Below are 10,000 nucleotides of genomic sequence, written 5' to 3' on the forward strand. Positions count from 1 at the left end.
AGAGAGAGAGAGAGAGAGAGAGAGAGAGAGAGAGAGAGTTAGGGAGAGAGGGATAGAGACAGAGAGGGAGAGAGAGTGAGAGAGATTAGGAGAGAGACAGAGGTAGAGAGAGACAGAGAGAGAGACAGATAGACAGACAGACTGCGAGAGAAAGACATGGAGATTTAGGAAGTGAAATACAAATGTATTTACAGACAGACAGACAGATGGAACGAATAGGGTAACGGATCAAGAGACAGCGAGAAAGATTGGAAAATGGAAGGAAATAGGGGAAGAGAAAATGATAGCTTTTCTAAAGACCGCCAGGGCCTTCGTACAGAAACACGACTGAATGCTGAATCGAAATAGTAATGATATGCTTGGCAGGCCGGTGTTTCCTCTCTTATATAACCCTTTGTGGCAAGTCTCCCAGCTGTGATACGCGTTGATCCCTTAAGTCCTGGGGGTCAGGTTGGTTTGACAGAAGTTTTTTTACGGCACTAGCAACATTTATTTCATATCATGTTAGCAAGGGCTGAAGATGAGAGTTCCATGAGGCTGATAACATACAAAGCAGGATGGGAAAGAAGGACGACAGTAAATAAATAGTGATAGAAAAAGCAAAGCCTATCAAAGTCCCCTCAAATTGAGTGCACAGTATTGGCAATACAAACCACAGGAGATATTAATATACACTAATGTGTACCCGTTTTCGGGGCATCAACATAATTTAATTTAGCCCATAACACGAAATCCTTCTCTATAACTATGCAATAAACAAGATAAGCTAGGTTTGGGAATGATTTAGGGTCAGCTGATTGGTACTGTTGCTGAAGTATTACCTCAAATGCGACTCAAAGCGTATACGTGGTTGAATATTATTAAACATTCTTATAAGTGGAATAAATGTCAGTAACCTTTATGATTATGTGACAGAATGGCTCATAATTTTTGTTTAGAGTTTTCTTATTACATGCAGCATTATTGTTAAATTTGAATAACAGTTCAAATAAAATGATTTGAGAGAAAAATGAGTTTGACATAATTTGCAGGAACTTGATAATATTATGGTTAGAGTTGGGCAACGCCCATTAGTAGCTACCTTGGAATTACAACGTTTTATCTGAGTTTTGAGTTTTGAGTTACGGAGACCACCAGGTAAAAAATCAAACGTTCTATTTAAGTTCTATCTTCTCTATCAAAATCGTAAAATTATTCAGAGTTGCTATCAATATATTCAAAGAATTGCAGTAAAAAACATCGACTTTTTGTGACGCTCTACATTTTAAAAATCAAATCTTTTAAAACTAAAATCTGAGCAGAGAGAACTTTGTAATTCCAAAGTAGCGCAGAAACACCCTTTCAGGAATTGTGTTTACCGAACCAGGATCCCAAAACAAGCTAATGGTTAGGCAACTGGACCCGTACTCGAAAGACTTTGGGTCCATGGGGTTCGAGCCTCAGCTCGGTTCGACGTTGTGTCCTTCGGAAAGACATTTAAAATGAATTTCCTATTTGTCTCGGTCCTTTTGGATATGAACGCTAAACTCCGAAGTCCCGCCTCTTAAACAACCTAACAGTATTGATAGATGCGTTAATCTTATTCCATTTCACCACTTTTGTTTCAGATCAAGCCTCATTTGCCTTTTTCATTTTCTTTGATTGTAGCGCTGAAATTGAGCTGGTTAGGTTATTTTTTACGATAGAGAGGTTTATCATATCAACCTCGTAACAGATAATTCGGGGTTTTTTTTCCCTTAATTTTTGCAATACTTAATAGGAATCAAAGTCACAACAGATTGTTTTCAAAATTGTGAGGAGAATCCTTTCTATTTTTAAAAACTAATATATCGTCCTTATATCATTTCTTCCTTCTTTTGTGTTCAAATTATTGTCTTGCAGCATCTTCATTCTTCGACACTCGTATTATGATATATTTGTACTGCAAGTAAGGGGGGGTGGACTCTTAAAAAAACAACCCAACAACAAACAAAACCCCCCCACAAAAAACAAACAGCAAAACATTGAGAAAAAAAAACAAGAACTCGAGAAGCCAGTAGTACATTATTTATTAAAACTTTTAATGTGGTATCATGTGTTGTTGTCTTTGAAATGTATCGTTTCTCGAGACTGGTTGCTTCAGATATCCTACTCCTCTTTGAAAAGCAGCCAACACAAGCCAACAACGAATTGGTTTCCAATATCTTTTAACTTCTGTCGGTGTTATTCCGGTTAACTCTACTGTGTGTATATATTTTAAGAGAAGTTTTCTGTGTTAAAAAATGAAAATAATTAGAAGAAGAAGTAGAATGGTATGTTTTCTCGTGTGTGTGTGGTGGGGGGGGGTAGGGCGTGTGTGTGTGTGTGTGTGTGTGTGTGTGTGTGTGTGTGTGTGTGTGTGTGTGTCTGTGTGTGTATGTGTTTGAATCTAGACGAGAAAGCAAGGATGGAGTGGTATGAAAAGGGCGAGTGCTGGTGATGCATGCATAATATCGGAACCAAACATTTCCGTTACTGTTGTTGTTGTTGTTGTCGTTGTTGTTGTTGTTGTTGTTGTTGTCGTCGTTGTTGCTGTTGTTGTTGTTGTTGCTGTTGTTGTTGTTGTTGTTGTTGTTGTTGTTGTTGTTGTTGCTGTTGTTGTTGTTGTTGTTGATGATTGTCGCTTTGTTGCTGTTGTGGTTGTTAACTTTTCTGTACCCAACCAGTCTATAAAAGACCTCGAATTGAGATTACTTTGCTCATGCAATTTCTGAAAGTGTTTGTTATTCCATGCATGTTTGGTTTCTGTACCACTCTCTAAGTCTACATGTAACAGCCTTGAACTAAATTCAATAGACTGCTTTATTGACGTATTATAAGCAAGAACGAAAGCCATGTTGTTATGAAGGAAAATACGTAAATGACTCACAGGATTAAAGAAAAATGTACACAGAAGGAGAGGCAGGGTGAACGAAAGAGTAAATCATAAAAAACAGAGGAGAGAGAGACAGGGGAGAGAGAGAGAGAGAGAGAGAGATACAGACAGACAGACAGACAGACACAGAGAGAAAGAGAGAGAGAGAGGGGGGGGGGAGAAAGTGAGAGAGAGAAAGAGGGGTTGGGGGATAGTAATAACAATGAGTATAAATAGAAAGAAATAGGGATATGATCAGATTGTAGAGCATGGGAGGATGGAGGCCGGGAAGGGTGCTCATGTCCCCAGTCAGATGAGAGAACAAAATATATTTTTTTTTAAACATAAAAAACAACATTGGAGATATATGGAGACGAAGGGAGATATAGAGAAACATAATTATACCACTGATATATGTGTCCAGGTAGTAGACCGAAGAATACATACATTAAGATGGCGGGTGGTGATAGTATAGTCAATATAATATGCCATTCCAGTTACATGCCTTCTTTCAACTGATAAATCTCCCTCTACGTAGCAGACTGTGTGATCGCCTCTACACATAGATTGTCCATGTAGCAGTCGGAGTGAGAGGTGAGGAAAAAGAAGCAGAAAGAAAGTGGGAAATAGAGCGTAAAAGAGACACAGGAAAAGAGACAGAATAAAGAGAGATAGAGAAAGAGACCGGGTTATCACACTCACACACACACACACACAATTTCACACACATAACCATACACAGATGCATTATACACACATACTTGCATACACAAACACTAACTCAGACGCACACAAACACAAATACACACACACACACACACACATAATATATATATATATATATATATATATATATATATATATATATATATATATATATATATATATATATATATATATGTATATACAGACTCACAAACACACAAGTGCGTCTGTGCGTCCGTTATTGTGTGTGTGCTATCGTAGGTATATAGACAAATAAATAGATTGATGGATAGACAGACAGACAGACAGGCAGACAGACACACAGATAGATAGATAGATAGATAAATAGATAGATAGATAGATAGATAGATAGATAGATAGATAGATAGATAGATAGATAGATAGATAGATAGATAGATAGATAGATAGATAGAGAGGTCAAACTAATATTTAAAAGACAGTATGATTGGCGAGGAAGATTATTATACCACAGGACTGGTTTATTTGCCGCAAAGAGTGGAACATATTGTTGTGTTACTCTTTTGGCATATCTCCATACTTCACTAGTGGCATGTCGAATGCAATTATTATCAGTTTCGATCAAGTGTGCACATATGTTACATTGCAGCCGCAAAATAATATGACTTACATTAGTGTCTAGACGGCTGCATACTGTATAGGTTCTTGTGAGTGGTTTAACGACTTAAAGGTAGAGAGGGAAAAATATAAAGACATCGAGAGACAATTATAGTTAGAAAGAGAGAGAGAGGGAGAGAGAGAGAGAGAGAGAGAGAGAGAGAGAGAGAGAGAGAGAGAGAGAGACAGACAGACAGACTGACTGACTGACAGACAGTGAAAGACAGAAAGAGAGACAGAAAGAGAAGTACAGTCAGAGAGGGGATTATAGGGACTGAAAGATATAGAGTTGTACAAAACGAGTAAGGTATTATCTTATAATAATATATTACCTTGTCAAAATATATGCATATCGTCTGCAAGCCTATATGTGCTTGGCCCATAAAGCAAACTTTAGCAGGAGAGAGAGAAACAATATTTTATTCTTTAAAAAGTCAGTCTTGACTATATTGACACTAGTCACTGGGTAAGTAACATTAACAAAATCCTATTTTACTAGGTGCTACGTTGTGTACTAACATTTTCGATATTTAACCTTGTTTTTATCAAAACACATTTTTAAACACTTTTTGCTTGAATATGCCAATTTTTTTCTTCAGCATAAAAAAAAAATTCCTTATAGGCATGTAGTTAGAACAAATAGTTTGTACTTGTAGTGGGCTGATCAGTTTATTACGTGTTGCTTTAGAATTTATTTTACAATTTTTTTCATGCCGAGAAATATTTATAAAATATCAAATTCAATATCCCCAACTTTGAGAAAATTTTAGATACTTTCTAAGAATAGAATCAAAAATCAAAATAGCCAGCTGCAAGCACCTGTTTATTTGTGATATTTTGCAAATTACAGAATTTAAGAAAGTTAAAAACTATAGAAATAGCGGAGAACAAAATAAAATTGTCTCTCCAAGTTGCAAGATGGCTGCCGTTTCCATGGCAACGACTTACGTAATCGAGTGTGTCAACAGTTGAACATGAATCTTTTTCCTCATACTTACTGCCTGAGACAAAAGTTTTTCAGTTTGTCATTTGTTGAAAATGTTGTCCTGTATGTATCGAGCCCCCTTAAAAAAAAAAACACGTTCTCCTCCTCAACGGGGGGATGTCTTCGAAAAATTTGACTGTAGTTATCTACTATTATCTTGTTTTATCTGAACGTATTCGCCTTCTCTATCGATCCCTAACTTAAGCCCTGCAGAAGTTTTCTAAAGCTTGAAGAGAAAGAATTTAATTAAGTCTGCTATTGCACATAATGAACAGATAGTAATTTTAAAAAGAGCATAGTAAATTTATGAGCTATTAGGGCAAACGCTACCTTACATAATTCTATCTGACATTTTTAAAACAGTTTTCAGTTACTAAGAACATTGGGCCAGAAACCAAAATCGCAAGAAAATTCTGAGTCGTTATTAACATAGTCAAAGAGTTGCACCCGAACAACTTGACATGTTGTAAGACTAAAAATGTTCGATTTCAAAATTTTCAAAATTAGGTACTAAGCAGGTAGAACTGTGTAATTCTTGGGTAGCATAGTGGCGTGAAACCAGTATAAACCAAGTTCATAATACACTGTACTATTGTGCCAATAATACATTATTTTGAAAGCGTCCTCTATGAAGGCGTTTAGACACGAGAGTGCCAAAGAACAACCTAACATACAAAACAGTTATTTAAAAAAAAACCGAAACGAGCACCCACGGCAAGATTTTCTTTAAAAATACGAATCTGCCTCAAATGTTGGGGGCCAAAATGTTCTTAAATCAGAACGAGTAGGCCGCCTAAGCCAGGCTTTAATCGTTGGTTGTTGGGGAACTGAGTGCGCGGTGGAGACTGGGGTTGAATTTTAATCAGGGGTAAGTTTTTTTGTTGTTTTTTTTGTTGTTGTTGTGGGTGGAGGGGGGGGGGTTGGTTTGTTTTCCAAGGGCTCAGGTAAGTTTTCTGGACAGAGTGGGACATATGAATAGATGCAGAAAATAACCACCACGCATTTGTTAGAAGCAACATCTTTACGTTTTGTCTGATAACACGACTGTGGATAAAATCAAATTGTTAACACTCTCCCAAATATAATTGTAAAAGGGTCTTTCGTGCATGACATCGCTGTAACCCAAATGTAGCCCAACTGGCAGTGAAGATCTTGGATGTGCGTACTGGGTCAAGTAAGTTGAAATGAGTATGTCATGTGTGTTGGGGGGTGGAGCTTACTTTAACAAAGTGCGTTAGGAAGACAGAGAAAGAGAAGACAGTAAAAACAGTGACCGCTTATTGCCAGCGAGGTGAGGTTCATTAATGAGGCCCAGGGGAGGTATCTCATTACGAGGCTTCTCTCCCCTACATTTTCCAGCTGTGTGCGATTACTTCCCCTGCGTTACGCCAGCCGGCGGCCGATATGATCTGATTCTATTACGTTACTATGTCTTTGCACTGCGGACTGGCACCTTGTTATTTATTAAGAAAATCTAGATGCACCTACGGAAGCACTGACGTCACAGCAACCGTGAAGCATTTCTAAATCTCATATACATATAAGTGAGATATTATATATATATATATATATATATATATATATATATATATATATATATATATATATATATATATATATGTGTGTGTGTAACTTTATATAGTTATATATATATATATATGTGAGGCAGCGTGGTGGAATCAGGCTCTCGTCAATTTTTGGGCATGTGGAGTTATTGGTATCATCTTAAAGCTTGTTCACTTGTCTGTTTTTTGGATGAAAATAATATCCTTTTTATCTTGGATTCAAGTCGAGATATTTGCGAAAGAAGGAAGTAGGGGTCATCTGTTTTCAGAGGTAAAATGAGTGAGAAAATGGCCGCCAAAGATTAGTTACTTCCTTAGTTTAAGAGTCTGTTGTAAGAGAAAATTTACATTTTTGTTCCTTTAATCACAGCTTTTCAAAAAAATCCACATATAAATGAGTTCTTTAATGGGCATGAAAGGTGTTGAGCCAAAAAACAAAAAAAAAATGGGATAAAAATTCACAAACCTGTGGAAAAATGCAAGTTTCTTCACTTTGATTATTTTGACGAGAGTCTGCCTCACACACACACACACACACACACACACACACACACACACACACACACACACACACACACACACACACACACACACACACACATACACACATATATATATATATATATATATATATATGTATATATATATATTTATATATATATATATATATATATATATATGTATGTAATATATATATATATATATATATATATATATATATAGAGAGAGAGAGAGAGAGAGAGAGAGAGAGAGAGAGAGAGAGAGAGGGGGGGGAGAGATAGAGAGAGACAGATATATAGATAGATAGATAGATACTTATCAGATGACATATACCTCCCCCCTTAACACAATGTTAATGTCACCTCCTCGACCACCAAAAGCCAAAAGCGCAATAACAAGATCAACAACAATAAGAACAACGACAATATCAGCAACAACAACAATAACAACAACAACAACAACACAGACAAAGACAACAACAAAAACAAAAAGAAAAACGCCCCAATAACAAACAGCTTGTGTTAATTAGCCCTTTGTTACATCAATGTATTTCTGCTGGCATTGCCCACTTGCTGTTTCCCTGCAGGCTTTGTTGATGGGTCAGATGGTATCCCCCCCAGGGGATGTTATTGTAGGTCAGTGGCTAGTGATGGCTGGGTGGCCTTGCTCTCTGTTCATTACAGAAGTATTATAGTTAGTGGTTTGGAGATGCTCTTGTGGGTGGTGTTCTCTTTCTTTCCTAACATACATCAGCCGATCTGCTGTTGTCCTTATCTCTCTTCTTTCTTTGTCTTAGTATGCTATTGATTGGTAAAACTTCTAATTATTGGTATATAAATGGTCTAATTTGGGTTGGAAGTTAGACGCAACAGAAATGTGGTGTGGTTTCTTAAGAGACTGCTGTGAATATCTTGGAAGAAAAAAGGAATAAAAATTATGAGGTCGTGCTTGAAGAAGCCAAAGTGGGACGCTCACACAATCAGGAAAAGTCAAATGATGCAGTTTCTGGGACACCTAAACAGACCTACAATTCTTGAACATCGAGCTCTCACTGGCAAAATAGAAGGTAAACGCCCATAGTCCATAGACTATTAAAAGGACAGTCAACCGAACTTGCATTTTTTAGTTAATACACATACAATGTTAAACATATGAAACAGGGACTGTAAAAAGTACACACTTTGTGTGGAAATGTATTAGTGTGTGTAAAGTGGGAGCAACTGAAAGAATAGAAGTGCCTGGTGACCAAGTAAAATATGAGTCGGAAACTCTTATAGAAAGAATGAGAGAAAGAGAGAGAGAGAGAGAGAGAGAGAGAGAGAGAGAGAGAGAGAGAGAGAAAGAGAAAGAGAGAGAAAGAGAGAGAGAGAGAGGGGGGGAGAGGGGGGAGAGGGGGGTAGAGAAGAGAGATGGAGAAGAGGGAAAAAGAGGGGGAAGAGGGAGAGACAGAGACAGATAGAGTGGGGTGGGGGCGTGGGGGGAGTGAGAGGGAAAGAGATAGAAAGAGAAAAAGACAAACATAGAGGCATAATAAAAAAATATATTCTCTTTATGGAGTGGGGTGTTTCAGGACATTATATTAGGTATCCAAAGTTTGTTGTTGTATGTACGCTTGACTAACACCACTGATATCATTACACCACTGCCATCATTAACGTCCAAAACAGATTTCTATCTGAGTGAAGAATAATGATTGTCATTTTCATTGTCATCGTTTTACTGGCTCAGTACTTTGAGGTATATAAAAAAACATCATACAGTAACAAGTAAGTTCTCGAAATCAAATAAATTGTCGCAACAGACCTCTCGCACGATTTCCCCACTCAACCACCCCTCCGTTATCCGGGCGATGATCCAAGTGGCTTTGTGCCCTTAATGAGCAGCATCTGCTAAACAGATGAAGGTTCTGTCTACAGATCAAATCTTCCTTCTCACTGACCTCGTTAAGTATTGGTGGGCGCTAATCGATACCCTAGTAAGTACTGAGTACTTATCGATATTGGGCTCTCTTAGTCGATACAGTACACGGTATTTGCCAGTATCGACTAGCACCCAACCCTATTGTTAAAGTTGTTATACCCATCGATCGGATTCATTGAACTGAGTGGGGAGCTAGAAAGATTTTCTTTCATACATTGGGGCACAAGCTACTTAACTGCTTTTGCACAAAACCATCAAACCAGGTGGCGATAAACAACCTTTGACTTTAAAGGTCACGGTCGAATATTTTTGAGATATGAAGGCACACGCAACCATTCAAGGTCCACATAATTTGATGAATGAGTCCATGTCCTTCTCAAACATTTTCAGTTTTGGGGGTGGGAAGATCTTTGTTCTCGATTTGTCGTCGAGCTACAAACTCGTCAACGAAGTTCCCAAAATGATATAATTATAGTGATTCACCTCTGCGTACTTGTTCATCCAAGTTACGTTTCTAAACTGTTATCAAGTGTGATAATAATCAACATTTACACAATTATTAGGGATGATATTTTTCGGGTTTTTTTGTGTGTTATAACCGTTATTATTTTACGAATTTGGGTTCTCTTTAACGGACTAGTAGTTGTGTCTATCAACTGTCTATTTGTTTTACACAAGAATGCTACTTCGTACATTTCCAGGTAGTTTCACAAAATTCCTAGTACAATACCTGAATCCTGTGACAGAGGTAAACATTTCGTTGAACCGACTCCGCCGCTTGGACATTTTCCAAAGGCTGCATGAGGTCTAAGAAAA

The 10,000-nt window shown here is 37.5% G+C and overlaps 1 long non-coding RNA gene across 1 annotated transcript in view; it reads left to right on the plus strand.

Moving 5' to 3' along the window:
* LOC118477844 overlaps positions 1-10,000 on the plus strand; it is an 84,642-nt gene that overhangs the window by 2,020 nt on the left and 72,622 nt on the right. The window lies entirely within an intron of this gene.

This window comes from Aplysia californica, unplaced genomic scaffold (assembly GCF_000002075.1).
Source record: "Aplysia californica isolate F4 #8 unplaced genomic scaffold, AplCal3.0 scaffold00011, whole genome shotgun sequence".
Classification (NCBI taxonomy): domain Eukaryota; kingdom Metazoa; phylum Mollusca; class Gastropoda; order Aplysiida; family Aplysiidae; genus Aplysia; species Aplysia californica.